Here is a 14,630-nt window from a genome sequence, read left to right on the forward strand (position 1 = left end):
TTTCCTCCCCTGGTCCAAAGACATGCATGGTAGGTTGATTGGCATCTCTGGAAAATGAGTGAATGAGTGAGTGTGTGTGCCCTGCGATGGGTTGGCACTCCATCCAGGGTGTATCCTGCCTTGATGGCCGATGACTCCTGAGATAGGCACAGGCTCCCCGTGACCCGAGGTAGTTCGGATAAGCGGTAGAAAATGGAATGGAATGGACTTTTCATTCGATATTTCTTTTATTTATTGCCCTGATGTGTCATACGCTATAGGTTGACCTCGTGATTTCTTCCCGCCAAGCGAGACTGAGTAGAGGTGGAGACCCGGCGTGAGGAGGGATCATGACACACACATCACAGCCGCCTCCGTGCACCTGACACAGCGCGTGTCTCACACAAAACTCTCCGTGAGCTCCGTGAGCTCGAAACAAGGATTTTACTGAAACATTAAAGCGCCAAATCAAGTCCGCCGTGCGCGCGTGAAGGAAAGTATACGTGATGTCGTCATCCGGCGCGATCTGCAGGTGAGTGCAGCAGATTAATAAGGAATATGATCAGATGTACTGTTATATAACTTTAGCCAAACCGACGAGCTTTTATTTAAAAAAAGTACTGCAGCGCTATCGTGGTGATGTGTTAATACTGTTTTATTGACGGTGTGTATTAAACATACCGCACGAATATTAGATGTTTTTAAGATGGTGCGTGAATTAAACATTGAGTTTTGAGTGCTATCATGTCCAGAAAGCATTATAATGACAATGTGCTTTTCAGTCATCTCTGTAAACAAAAGAATATTAGTCTCAGTTAAAAACGTCTTTTATGTGTTAGTAGAATACAGGGTTTAGTACCTTCTGACATTTATTTGCACATGTAGAGTTGAAAGGCTGCTGTACTTTGATTCGTTTTTCCTCCTTTCTGAGTGTCCTCTCTATAGTTCCTTATGGATAATAAACAACATACTCTAGATTTATATTTGTCTCTGGGCAGATGATTTATTTAATTTGGAAATCTTTTAATTAGCTTTTCTTTGTGTGTTTAACTGTGATGAGGTTCCTTGTGACAACTATATGAAATGTATTTCTTTTGCAAATGAATGTGATGTAACGATTGACGTGAGCCGGTTGAAAATCGATGATAATATGTGACGATTCAAGTCAGTCGAGATGTAAAATGAATCGCAGTTCTTGTGTTGAACAGCAGGGGCCGCTGTGTTCACTGCAAACTTAGAAAACGTGGATGTGCGGATATTTCTTAAGTGGAAACAATCCAAGAAAAGCAAAAACAAAGTCTTAGTTTGTTTATATTAAAGAGAATTTTGAATTATTCATTTGATTTGAAAGTTGTTTTAAAATCGCAGTTTAGTTTTGTTATTTGCCTTTAAAGATATTACAAATATACTTCTTTGTAAAAAGTATCCTGAGCACTTTTATCCTTTTAATTTAATGAAAAGATGTGCAGCAGCGTGTGATCTTATATGAACATTTACATGTAGTAATTTAGCAGATGCTGTTATCCAAAATGACTTGCAATATTGACCATAGAAATACATTTAAATATGACGTTGTTATTGACAGATAAACTTCTGCTTCATTGAGTTATTGAAATAAACTGGAGAACCAGATAACTCTGATCATTTTATGAACTGGATCAACAAATAAATTCAGTTTTTTCACTAATGAAACACTTTCTTGATCAACATCTTGACATCCGCTCCAATTTTGGATAAAGCGTCTGCCAAATGACTAAATGTAAATGTAAATGTAAATGGCAGTTTTGTTTGTATTGAAATTGAAAAGGATAGTTCTAGGGATAGAAAATTCTGTCATCATTTACTCACGTCTCACACGTATTTAACCTCACACCTGTGTAAATGACTTTGTTCTGATGAACACAAAGAAAGATATTTGGAAGAATGTCAATCATTTTCAGTTCTGGGACATCATTGACCTCCATAGTAGGAAGAATTGAATGATGTCCCAAAACTTAAATCTGCTAACATTCTTTCAAATATCTGTCTCTGTGTTCATTGGAACAAATATATTGTGTAATAATACTGTGTGTTTTTGAGTGTGTGTGTGTGTGTTTGTGTCTGTGTCTGTCTGTGTGTGTTTGTGTCTGTCTGTCTCTCTGTCTGTTTGTGTTTGTGTTTGTGTCTGTCTGTGTGTGTGTCTGTCTGTCTTTCTGTGTGTGTCTGTCTGTCTTTCTGTGTGTGCCTGTGTGTGTGCCTGTGTGTGTGTGCCTGTGTGTGTGTGCCTGTGTGTGTGTGTGTGCCTGTGTGTGTGTGCCTGTGTGTGCATGTCTCAGCACCAGCTGATGTAAAAAAGCGTGTCTTTCCGCAGGCTTGTTTCTAGCTCACTCTCTTGTTCCAAATGAATTTCGCGGCAGCTACAGTACCTGTGAAAAGCTCTTTGATGTTGTTCTCGCTGAAAGAGATTTAAAGGAAAGGTTTTGCAGTACATTAAAGCTCTTCACTTGAGTTTTCATTAGCACTTTGCTTTGGCAGACTATCTTAGTGAGAATGAATGAAGGACTTAACTTTCCCATGTGAGTTTTTGTGCCGGCCGGCGGCACACAGACGTTTGGAGTGTCTTATTAGAATGCATGTGATGTTAGCGGCTGAAGAAAATTCAGTGCAGAGAAGAGCAGCACATACTGAAGATGTTCACTGCATACTAGCCATAATAACTCTCAGCAATGAGGAAGGAATGAGTGTTGAGAATATATCAAAGACTGAAGCCTGAAGTGTGCCTACGTGACTGATGTTGACTGTCTCTTCCAGATCAGATTTGCATTCATGTCTGCATTACAGATGTCATCTTAAGTTTTGCCTGAGATCTATCTGAGGAATTTCTCAAATGGTGACGCTTGAGATATTGTTGGCTTGGATGAGACTCAGTGGTTTAGAGATGTGTCATGTATCTTCAAGCGTGTTCTTCGTGTGATTACAGACTGCGGTCAGTAGGTGGCAAGTCCTCCTCAGATTAGAGAAGCTCTCCGTCATATTAAGAGCTGAATGGAAACACGTCTGCTGCATGTTTTGTATAATTAGTTTCTTGTATTCCACATGTAAAATAGCTAAAAACTATTTTTAGTTTTCAGATCATGTTATGCGATTTGAAGCCGTTTGTATGTGATAATCTAAGAAGAACTTCATCAGTCTTTTATGTAAGGTTGACTGTAGTTTAGTCTCAGAACTAGGAGAAGCAGTTCATACTGTATTTAATAACGGAGCAAAACCTTTCTGACATTCAGCCATGAAGAATAAACTGTCAAACGGCTCATTTCTGCCGCCTAAACTTAAAGTAAAGTTGTGTGAAGTCAGACTAACATTTATATGTTTTCATTTTTTCATTTTTGTTATTTTATTGAGATTTCATTCAGTCAGTTTGTTGCCCGGCTGTGACTTTAACGGTCTACACCATTGTTTAAAAGTTTATAGTCCTTCATTTACTGGCTAACTCTAAACTAAGAAAACTATAGGATAAAACAAATGTAAACACTGTACAAAAATAAAAACAGCCATAAAATATCTTTAAGAATATATGTGTGAATTAGGGACGTAACAATATCAAAATCTCATTGTAAGATAAAACCTCGGTATAACGTCCACAGTAGGATTTTATGTGACAAATGATGACTTGTAAACATGCCATAAGCATCATCTTTTCTTTATCAGCTAATCATAAGTGTTGCTTAAAGGAGTCATATGTCAAATGACCTAAAAATCCCTTTTATAATATAAAATAATTGCACCAGATGGACCTCGCCAAAGATAACATCTATTATTTGTTCTAACATTCTCTATTTAAGACCCGGAAAACCTATTGTTTCATACAGTCATACAGTCATGTGACCATCATAATATTGAGTCAGTTTTGTGACATTACAAAAATCTTAATCCCAATTATTTTGGCTATTATTTTATATTGAGATCCCGATTATTCAACACGATTACTCATTACCTTTAAGAACAACATAGAAATCTGAAAAAACTTGCCTTTTAAACTGGGAATTTAACTGAAAAATATATATATATGTAAAAATAGCAGTGCGCCTTATATGCGGTAAGATAAAATGTATAAATATACATAACCCGGTGGATTTATACCACAATAAAAAAGAGGATCCATACAAAATGGAATGCGGAACAATAATTGTTTTACCTTGAATATTTTGTTTTTGTAATTGTGGAAGGCCAAAGTTGACAATTACGATTAATTTTCGATTAATTGCTCAGCCCTATATTGTTACATACCTTGTAATATAATTGTTTACTCTAAAAATGTATATATAAAATTGAATTTTAAAAATGAAACGCCTCCTTTCACTGATTATTTGTTTAGAACAATAATTAGGCTGGACTTTTCTTGTACCCCGTTTGTGAAAAGAGAGAGTCGTACTCTCTTTTAACACTTTAAATGTTTGTTTACTGTGAAATGGAATACATTTACATCTACATTTAGGCATTTGGCAGACGCTTTTATCCAAGGCGACTTACATTGCTTTATCCTATACATTTTACATAGGTATTTGCAATCCCCTGGGATCGAACCCACAACCTTGCATTGTTAACGCAATGCTCTTACCCCTAAGCTACAGTAAAGCTTTACTAATACCTTTAGTGAGACATTGAGCAATTAGTCTGCTTTGAACATTTATATTAGTAGTGTAAACTAGTGATAATACATGTCATCTGTTTACCTCATGAACTGAAAACAATATCTGATGACTGACATACTTGACGTACTAATGTCATTATTAGAGAGTCTTTAACATGGATTGAACGTGATCTTATCAGCCATATAAGGATACAGATAATTGTATAATAAAACTGTGAGTTCTCAGACATGCAGTAAACAGATCAGATGAGGAACAGAGCAAACAGAAGCGAGAGAGACAAGTGAGAAGAGATTATAGAAGAGTCTTTGATGGCAGAGCGGGCTCTGGGAATGATGCTGTGCCTTCAGGGCTGTAGAGCGCTCGCTCACCGCATCAATAATGGATGAAAGATATCTTGTTCATTGCAGGACTGAACTGGCATACTGATTTCTAACAAGTGTAAACCTTGTGTAAAAATTTCATCAGTGGCTTTAATTTGCATCATTCTCTTCTACTACTACACTATTTTTGTGGTGTTAATCTAACCTGCCATAGGTTAAGAAACAATTATTCATGAATAAAATATCACATAAAGTCTCAGAATATACAATGTTTCCTGAGCACTGTACCTGAATGAACGACTTTGTTTCAAAGTCAATTACAAATATTGCACAGAAAGTAGTTTTCTTCAGTTCCAGTCCATATTTTACATACACATTTCCAACAATACATTTAAATTTAATATTCTGTCCATGTCTTTAAAGGATAAAAAAAAAAAAAAAAACCAGTTTGTTAAAATGCTCAGATCATGTGAAGTAATTGAATCTGGCAACTAGCCTTAATTGAGAGAAGCTACAGCAACAAAAACGTCTAGGTGATGTTAACATTTGTCCGTAGTCCTAGCATCTCCAAAAGTCTCCGTGTTCAGGGGTTGAAAACTCAGAAGTAGTGTAAACGCCGGGCGTAAACGTATCAAGAGTTATGAGTGTTTAAGGAAAAACACACTAGTATAAACACCGTCTTAGTGTCTAAGGAATGAGTCCATAAAGCCTCTATAAAATCATTACATTATTCACAGTCCTTTTTTGGCAACAAAATCATTTCAGAAATCTTCTATATTAATATTCTGGGATGGTAATGGAATGACACATCTGATTCTGAGCACATGCAGGCGGTTGATACTGTATATGAATGAAGTGTGGATTGTTGCAGCCGGTCATGTTTAATGTTTTTGAAGTGTTACAGATGGAGCATGGCAATGGCAAGCTTCAAAGCGTGATAGAGCGGGGAAAATAAGTATTTGACACATCAGCATTTTTGTCAGTAAGGGGATTTCTAAGTGGGCTAATTTCCACCAGATGTAGCCATCAAGCCAAATATTGAATTCATACAAAGAAATCAGAACATTTAAGTATACAAGTTCAGTCATAATAAATAAAGTGAAATGACACAGGGAATAAGTATTGAACACATGAAGGAAACAAGGAGCAAAATGGCATAGAAAGCCATGAGATCACCTGAAATCTGTCAGTATTGAGAGAGAAACCCTGCCCCCTATCAGTACTAATTGATATCAGCTGCTTTAGTCCTAATTAATGGCCTATAAAGGCTTCTCATTACCTAGGACAGCGGTTGTCAATCCTGGTCCTTGCGACCCACCGCTCTGCATATTTTGTGTATCTCTCTGTTTAACACACCTGATTTAAATCTCTAGCTCATTAGAAGAGAGCTTAATGAATGAACCGCGTTCCGATTGACGTGTTCCCTGAACTGTGTTCATTGCTCTCTACTCCCTGCACACATGAAATCGGCTGACGTTAATTTAAGAACACGAAGAACAAAACTTACTACGGAAGATTGAAGGGTAATTTAACCATAATTTTGAGATTTGCGCAACATTATCCACATTTCGAACGGGATTTATGGCAGAATATCTAGTGATGTTTACTTCGCAGGGCTCTTATGGGCGTATTAAACAAACCTCCGAAGCGGTAGGAGAAGCATACAAAATATGCAGAGAAGGGGGTCGCGAGGACCAGGATTGAGAACCGCTGACCTAGGAGACACACAGGAAAGACTTCATGATGGGAAAAAGCAAAGAACTCTCAATAGATCTTCATAATCTTATCGTTGAAAAGCATTTTGATGGGAATGGTTATAGGCGCATTTCCAGAATGCTGAATGTTCCTGTGAGCACTGTGGGGGCCATTATCCGGATATGGAAAGAGCATCAGTTCAGCATAAACCGGCCACGATCAGGTGCTCCACGTAAGATCCCTGTCCGAGGAGTCCAAAGAATAATCAGGAGAGTTCTCAAAGAGCCAAGAACCACTCGGGCAGAACTTCAGGAAGACGTTGCATCAGCAGGTACTGTTGTTTCAAAGAAAACTATTAGCAATGCACTGAACCGCCATGGCATCCATTCACGCTCACCACACAAGACTCCATTACTGAACAAAAAGCATGTTGAGGCTCGGTTAAAGTTTGCGAAAGAGCATTTGGAGAAGCCTGTGGATTATTGGGAGAGTATGGTCAGATGAAAGCAAAATTGAACTTTTTGGCAGTCATTCTACACACCATGTTTGGAGAAGAAATGGCACTGCCCACCACCCCAAGAACACCATACCAACAGTTAAATTCGGGGGTGGAAGCATCATTGTTTGGGGCTGCTTTTCAGCAAGGGGTACTTGCAGACTTCATATTATTGAAGGCAGGATGAATGGAGAAATGTACCAGGACATTCTGGATAAAAATCTGCTGCCATCTACCAGAAAGCTGAAAATGTAAAGAGGGTGGACATTTCAGTAAGACAATGATCCCAAACACAAGGCCAAGAGCACAATGAAGTGGTTTCAAAGAAAGAAAATCAAGCTGTTTGAATGGCCCAGTCAATCACCTGACCTAAATCCCATAGAAAATCTATGGAGAGAACTGAAGATCAAAGTTCATAAAAGAGGCCAAAGGAACCTTCAAGAGATAAAGACCATTTGTGTGGAAGAATGGGCCAGAATCACTCCTGAGCAATGCAGACGACTGGTCTCTCCATACAAGAGGCGTCTAGAAGCTGTAATCACCAACAAAGTCTTTTCCACAAAGTATTAAATAAAGTGTGTTCAATACTTATTCCTTGTGTCATTTCACTTTATTTATTATGACTGAACTTGTATACTTAAACGTTCTGATTTCTTTGTATGAATTCAATATTTGGCTTGATGGCTACATCTGGTGGAAATTTTGTGTCAATAGCCCACTTACAAATCCCCTTACTGATAAAAATGCTGATGTGTCAAATACGTATTTTCCCCGCTCTATATATCTTCATACGTACTGTGGTTCCTTTAACAGATGTTATTTGAAGGACATATCTCCATTAAATACAGTCTGGATTTCACATCTGAATGTGAATAATCCACTCAGACTCCTTCATCTGTTTTCAACTCTGCTCAGTCAGACAGTCTGTGCTGTACAGCATAATAGTCTCAATTCCTGAAAATCTTTCTGGGGATTCATCTTTGTTTTAAATGTCACCACAATGAAATATTCCTCGATGTGGTAATTGTAAAAGAAGCTGATGAACACAGAACGCTTAATTTCTCAATTCTCCTCACTCACATTCTAATCATTCTCTCTGTTCACCTACAGTATGTCATCAGATCTTTCTGTATTGCTCACGAGTCACGACACCCTCTTCAGAAGAGAGAACGGATGTTTTATTCTGGATTGAGTGAACAGCTGTGAATCAGTATTCTTAAATGGTCAATAAAGTGAAGTGTATATGCACACAAGATTAAAGAGAGGACATGAACATCATAAAGCCTCTAATAACTGGGGCCAGATGCATAAAGTGCTTAGACTACTCTTACATGTTGGTCATCTATTTACTGGTCATAGATTCTTTATGTCAGTTTCACGAAAAGGTAGTTTGGTCTAATTGAAATCTGAAAAGTTGATTAGTACTAAATAATTGCTGGTCAGCTTCACTGATCTACATAAATGACTGAAATGTGGCAAGAACAGTAAACCAACGGCAGGAGGTGAAGCCACCGGAAGCGATCGCCCGCCATCTTGTTATGCTCATCTGACAGAGATCTAAAATAACCTGTTTGTCAGCTTATTGGGTGTGTTTTAGTTCACATGTGTGTTTAAATAAATTGTTACTTCTGATGTTTTTCTTTTTATTTTGGGCAGAATAGCGACGTACAGAAATAAATGTATCTAGGTGAGTTACACCCTGTTGTAATGGCACATGTGTAAATGTTTAGAAATAAAGCTTCATGACATACACAGCATGTATTTATCTGTATTTACATTTCAGAATGAGCACATTTGTCGTATAATGTACGCTTCTGTAATGAAAAAGAAAGAAACCCACTCTATATCTAATAAGACGGAAAAATCCCGACTTAAAATATTTAACCATTTACATGCTTAAGAAATTTGCGCTGTAAGACTTCAGATATAAAAACGGGGACATTTATTATATATTTATATATATTTTTTGAATTACAGAGCCTGTCATGATTGAAATATAATCAGGAGTTTTGTGAAAAGTTAGATTTTGAAAAGTCACACCGTCTTCCTCGAGTGTTTAAGATCCAGTGTAGACACAGTACAGCAGTTTCTACAGCGTAAACTTCATCTTACTCACTCTTTGTGTCTCTCTCTCTTGTTTTGTCTCTTATGGGCTCCTCTGGAGGTAATTACAGGATACATGTTTCCTAAAGCCTTGAAGACTTTCTTCTGTTTATTACCCTCGATTGTAGGCGGCCTTCATAAAACAAATGGAATACATTTTGTTTAACAAGCATGATATATTCAATATCACTTTGTGGAATAACTCCGAGGTTTGGGACAGTGTCTCGTTTGCTTCGACCTAAATAAAACTGTTTAAATTAAATACAGAGAGACTTATTTCAGTGTATATCAGTTATAAAAATAATGAAAAGTAAAAATGCATGAGATTTAGAAATGTATTACTGCTGTAATAAGACAATGTGGCGGAGCACAAGGGCACTGCAGCTGACAGACATTTCAGCGTTTTACTTGTCCACTTTTGTCAAGTGGTTTGCGTGATATGATTTTAATCAAGTCTCAAGTCTTAAATAACTCTCAAAAACATTTTGGGGGCATTTACACCCAATCGCACGCATCTGCAAGCTCCGAGAGTTAACACATGAATAGCATAGTAGGGTTGTCACGGTACCATAAACATGACCTACGATACTATACCAGCTGAAGGATCTCAATACCAATACTATCACGATGCTGTACCATATACTACGATACTACCGTTTTTAAAAATAGAGAGGCATCGCAGGAATTTTGAAGGTTTAGCATCGCGATGCTACCGCAGCACCGGTACACCGTGCAACCCTATAGCATAGGCCTATTACTCTTTCAACATACAGCAAACTAGAAAACAAGTATAATTTAACAGTTTTGTAAAAATGTATTATTCAACTTTTTAATTATTATTATTATTAAAGTTTAATTATAATTTATTATTATGTAATAAAATAAATAAACATAAATTTTAGATCGATTAGCTGATATTATAATTCGGTCAATATTTTTACTGAACGATAAAACGGTAAATATGAAGATCCCTATTGTTATGATGATGTTTGATAGGTGTTGTCTTTCTCTAGAAAGGTCTATTTACTTGATATTGTGTTAATTTATCGTGCAGCCCTAGTTTCAAAGAATACAACATGAGCTTAAGTAAATTTAGACATATCGTAAAACACAACTTTACGTCAAGCTCGGCTCATGGATGCAACGGCCGATGCCACGACAGCACTATCTCCAGCACTTGAAAAACGAGAAAGTATTTTTTTAGATGCAAAGTGTGCATTCAGACACATACTTGTAGATGTCTTTGGTCTAAGCCTTCTGCCTCTACATACATGTTACAACCCACATGACAAAAACTACATGAAATCTGCTGAAATACATTTTAACAAATCACAAAACTTATAAAAAGTAATTTCATTTGAAAGGATTGTTGAAATGTTCGTCGTTGTATTTGCTGTTGAGTGTCAACTTCACTCACAATGAAAATGAAACCGTGGCAATATTTGTTTACATATACCGCTAGGTTTAATAGTTTTCCATTGACATTCTAACACTTTAAGTGCGGCATGAAATATCCAAATAATGTGTGGTGTAACTCATGTTTCATCTTCTCACTGCATAAGCCTCTGCTGTTGCCTCTGGTACGGCTGGTTTTATGTAGCAATGAAACATTAATTCTTCTGAATGTAGTTCATGCTGTTTTACACAGCGAGTGTTTTTAGGCTGCGAAATCAGGTTAGCCGGTGAAGACGCTCGCGGGTGAGTATGAGGGATGATTCACCTCTTGTTGAACCTCAGAAATAAGCTGATGCCAATGTGGCTGTTGGCATCGTTTAGCATCAGGTTGTGCCAAGCGTTTGTACCCCTCTGACGAATCTGGCGAGGGTCTTCCCTGGACCGTTGCCCATTCCCCAATGTTTTCCAAAGAACATCACCATAAGAAGACAGGCGGCACCAAATCCCTCTCATTCAGAATGGTGTGATGGCAAAGCAGTTTAGTGTATTCCCGCAAATATGTTTCAATAACACATCCAGCTGAGACGGCTCAGCACTTGAAACAGACATTTGAATCCCACCGACTGTGTGGCGTTGCATCTTTCAGTTTGTGTGTTAGTTTGCATTGACATTATTTGAGCAAGTAGTCTTAAATGACTGGAAAAGACATGGTGCAGTACCCTAGACTCCTCATCATCTATCTGGAAATTCAGCCTCTTTGTCTTGTGGACAGTCAGTGGCAGAAGCTTTGTTAAGCCCTCTTCAAACACTCTTTTCAGTTCACTTAAAGTTCCATATAAACATCTAAGTCTCACGTCAGTAAATGTTTGTCCTGTGGGTGAGATGTGCTGCTCGTAACTGGTGTTGGCATCACTCCATGACTCGATCGACTCTCAGTTCTCAGAGCTGCTTCACTTTTGTTTCTGTGATAAAGGGGGTGTGGAAACCACACGTGAAACTCATGAATGTTAATTAGCCCTCCAGCCTCCAGAATAAATCTGTATTCCCAATCCCATGGAGGCTTTTTCTTTCTTCTCTTATTGCTTATTAATAAAGCATAAGAAATCATTAACTATCAGTCTGACTGTAGTAATGATGACAGGGTTTGAAATTGGTGGCGTTTAAATTTCCCTCTTATCGCACGAAAACGATGTTTTAAAAGGAAAATGATCCTCGTTTATACTGCCGTTTCCACATGCATTTACAAAAAATCTACGTTTACACTACACTACTGAAAATGATGTCACATGACCATTCAGACACACTTGGCATGTGTAATCAAATGTAAACAGTATCATTTACCCCAGAGATGACGTATTTTTGTAAGGTTCCCTCGAGCGAAAGCCTATGTATTTTTCTAATAGACTTGGAAGAATGCAAAAAATAAACTCTGTGATTTAACAAAGGTTTATGATGATAACACAGGTTGTCTATCAAGTTAATCTTTATAAATGAATACCACATTTGTTACTTTTGAAGCTGAAATACAATCAGCAGAAGTAAAAAGCTAACACGATTCTATAAACCGACTACTCTTAAAGCCACAACATGGAAAATTTGGAGCGCTAGCACTTTCGAATCAACAACAAAAGGCGAAGCTTAATGACGTTATGTAGGAGAGTGGAATTATGGGACATGTGCTTATTCACCATCAAGAGGCTTATGGAGATAGCCCATTATGTCCAATGTTACGTTAGCCAGCGACTCATATTGGACTTTGTCAATTGATTTGGTAGTGTAATGCTACACAGTTTTATGTGTTTAAAACTGTCATATAGTCATCGTTTAAAAAGGAAATCTGAATGAACCCACAGTATTTACAAGTGTCATTACTGGGTACATATCTTTATGTGACATATACTTTATTTCATAGGGTAACTGCATTCATAATTATTTAAATAATCTGTATTTTGTGTACAATAGTAATCCGGAGCAGCAGATACTAAGTGACTGATATGTGACGAATACAAGGGAGACAAGGGACAGGTCATTATTTTAAATAGGAATTTCTCTGGATTTGCACATTCTTGGGAACATTTGGGACAATGACGTAAGTACACAATTGCAAGAAATATATCACACTGTGCAGTGCAAGTAATTTTTGGATATTTCATAGCAAAATTATTCCATATTGTGGCTTAAAGGTCGCTCGATATCAACCTCACCACCACCAAGCCTCCAACAACTTTTTCAAACTTTATTATTTGTGACCTTTATATGCGCAATGACGTCTAACGTCCCCGCCAAGGGAAGAAGTCACTTTTAGCAACTTGTTTGCAACCGCCGTTTAAAAGACTTTAAAAGGGCTTTAAAAAATCACGAGCGGGTTATAATTGGTGTGTTTTATGTCATAGAATAAAGTGTAAAAATAATTAGAGGTTGTGTTAATCACAGACCTTATTTCAGAGGATTTACCAAAAACCCCTCAAGAGACCCACAGACTTTGGAGAGGTGAAACCAGAGGTCCTAAAATGCTAACTCGCATCTGGGGTTTGCATACAAAAATACGTCACCTCTGAGAGACCCAATTGGCATATATATGTTGGTTGGTTGATGACAGTTGATAACTAGTCTGTACAAAATGAACATGGCGAGGATAATGTTAGATGAGGTGATCCCTGTTATTAAGCTTGTTTAATTTCATCCGGCGCCACACAGGCCGATAGACTGATGACATCACAGTACTGAGAGAGATCTGGATTCTCTCTCGTGTTGCTGTATGTCACCGTGTTGATCTGTGTACGCAGCGCAGCTTTAAGTTTAACAGTTTACACGCTCTACGAGGCTGATCATTGACGTCCTCAGGTAGAGTAATGAGTCATGTGACCGGGGCTTAACCAATCAGGGAAGAAAACTTAATGATACAGAGATGATCAAATCAGTAAGTGAATGAGGGGAACCACACCTGCGTATTCTAAAGTCTCTGTTTTTATCCGTTTACACAAACACAACCCCAGAGTTTTCAAACTGAAGAATCTGCAGCCTTTCCAAAAGTCTTCCAAAAGCAGGAGATGATACTGAAACTTCTGGCTCAATTCTTTGTGTGGTTTATTTTGCGTAACATGTAGCAGCAGTCAGTAAACCTTCATCATTTACAATTCGACAGCAGTAGATAGTGTGGTCTAGAGGTGGGCGATATGTATCGTCTGCGATAATATCGAGTTTGTTGTGTAAACGATGTGCAAATTCTCATTATCGAGTATTTAAATTACTCCGAAAAAACACGCATTAAAACGCCACACATTCAGAGGCTGCAGCAGGGCGTCACGTGATTGCTGTTCTGCGCATTCACGTCGTCATCTCTCTCACAGGCATGGTAAGCGAATGGCCGCCCGCAAGTTGAACACCGGCGCTGTGCCGAAATCTGTGACTAGAGAGCTATTTCGTAATTATTCACGCGAGAACGTGCCTGGCGCACGTGAACGCGAGCGCGGAAGGGGAGTTTCTTAACTGTTTACCTGACCGCCCACTCCACGATGACGTCATGTTGCCTCGCGCTCTTGTGTTTGTGTAGCTTATGCGCGAAGCCGACTTCTGGAGAAACAGAAGCGGCGACTGAATACTGCACAACAAGCTCTTTCATTTAAAAGACAAGACCCGAGTACATTCTGTATTATCATGACGGTTTTTGTCTTGGCTCATAATTTGAAGTAAATCTACATGTGTACAGTGAGCAGTTTGCCTATAATGTTCTATAAAGTTTCAGAATCTGTCCATGCCAGTGTGTGCTTTAATAATAGTGACTATATTTTATTTGTCTGTAAATTGTGGACCTTGTTTACTTTGATGTCATTTGTTAACAAATGTATATTATATTATTTAAGATAATCTGATTTGGAAGTGCACCTTTTGGGCAGATTTTCCTTTTTATTTTTGTGCAATCTTTGTACTGGGCAGTACTTGAAGTTAGGTATTTGTTCAATAAGGCCATAGGTTGTAAGGCAATAAGGCCGTAAGGACACATGGTTGTGT

At 38.0% G+C, this 14,630-nt stretch overlaps 1 protein-coding gene across 1 annotated transcript in view; it reads left to right on the top strand.

Moving 5' to 3' along the window:
- The first annotated feature begins 295 nt into the window (after positions 1-295).
- The window catches only part of LOC130415286 (retinoic acid receptor beta-like), a 130,716-nt gene continuing 116,381 nt past the window's right edge, over positions 296-14,630 (top strand). Inside the window, exon 1 of the mRNA XM_056740863.1 lies at positions 296-511. The gene's annotated coding sequence lies outside the window, so the exon portion shown is untranslated. The remainder of the gene's footprint in view (positions 512-14,630) is intronic.

This window comes from Triplophysa dalaica, chromosome 25 (genome assembly GCF_015846415.1).
Source record: "Triplophysa dalaica isolate WHDGS20190420 chromosome 25, ASM1584641v1, whole genome shotgun sequence".
Taxonomy (NCBI): Eukaryota; Metazoa; Chordata; class Actinopteri; order Cypriniformes; family Nemacheilidae; genus Triplophysa; species Triplophysa dalaica.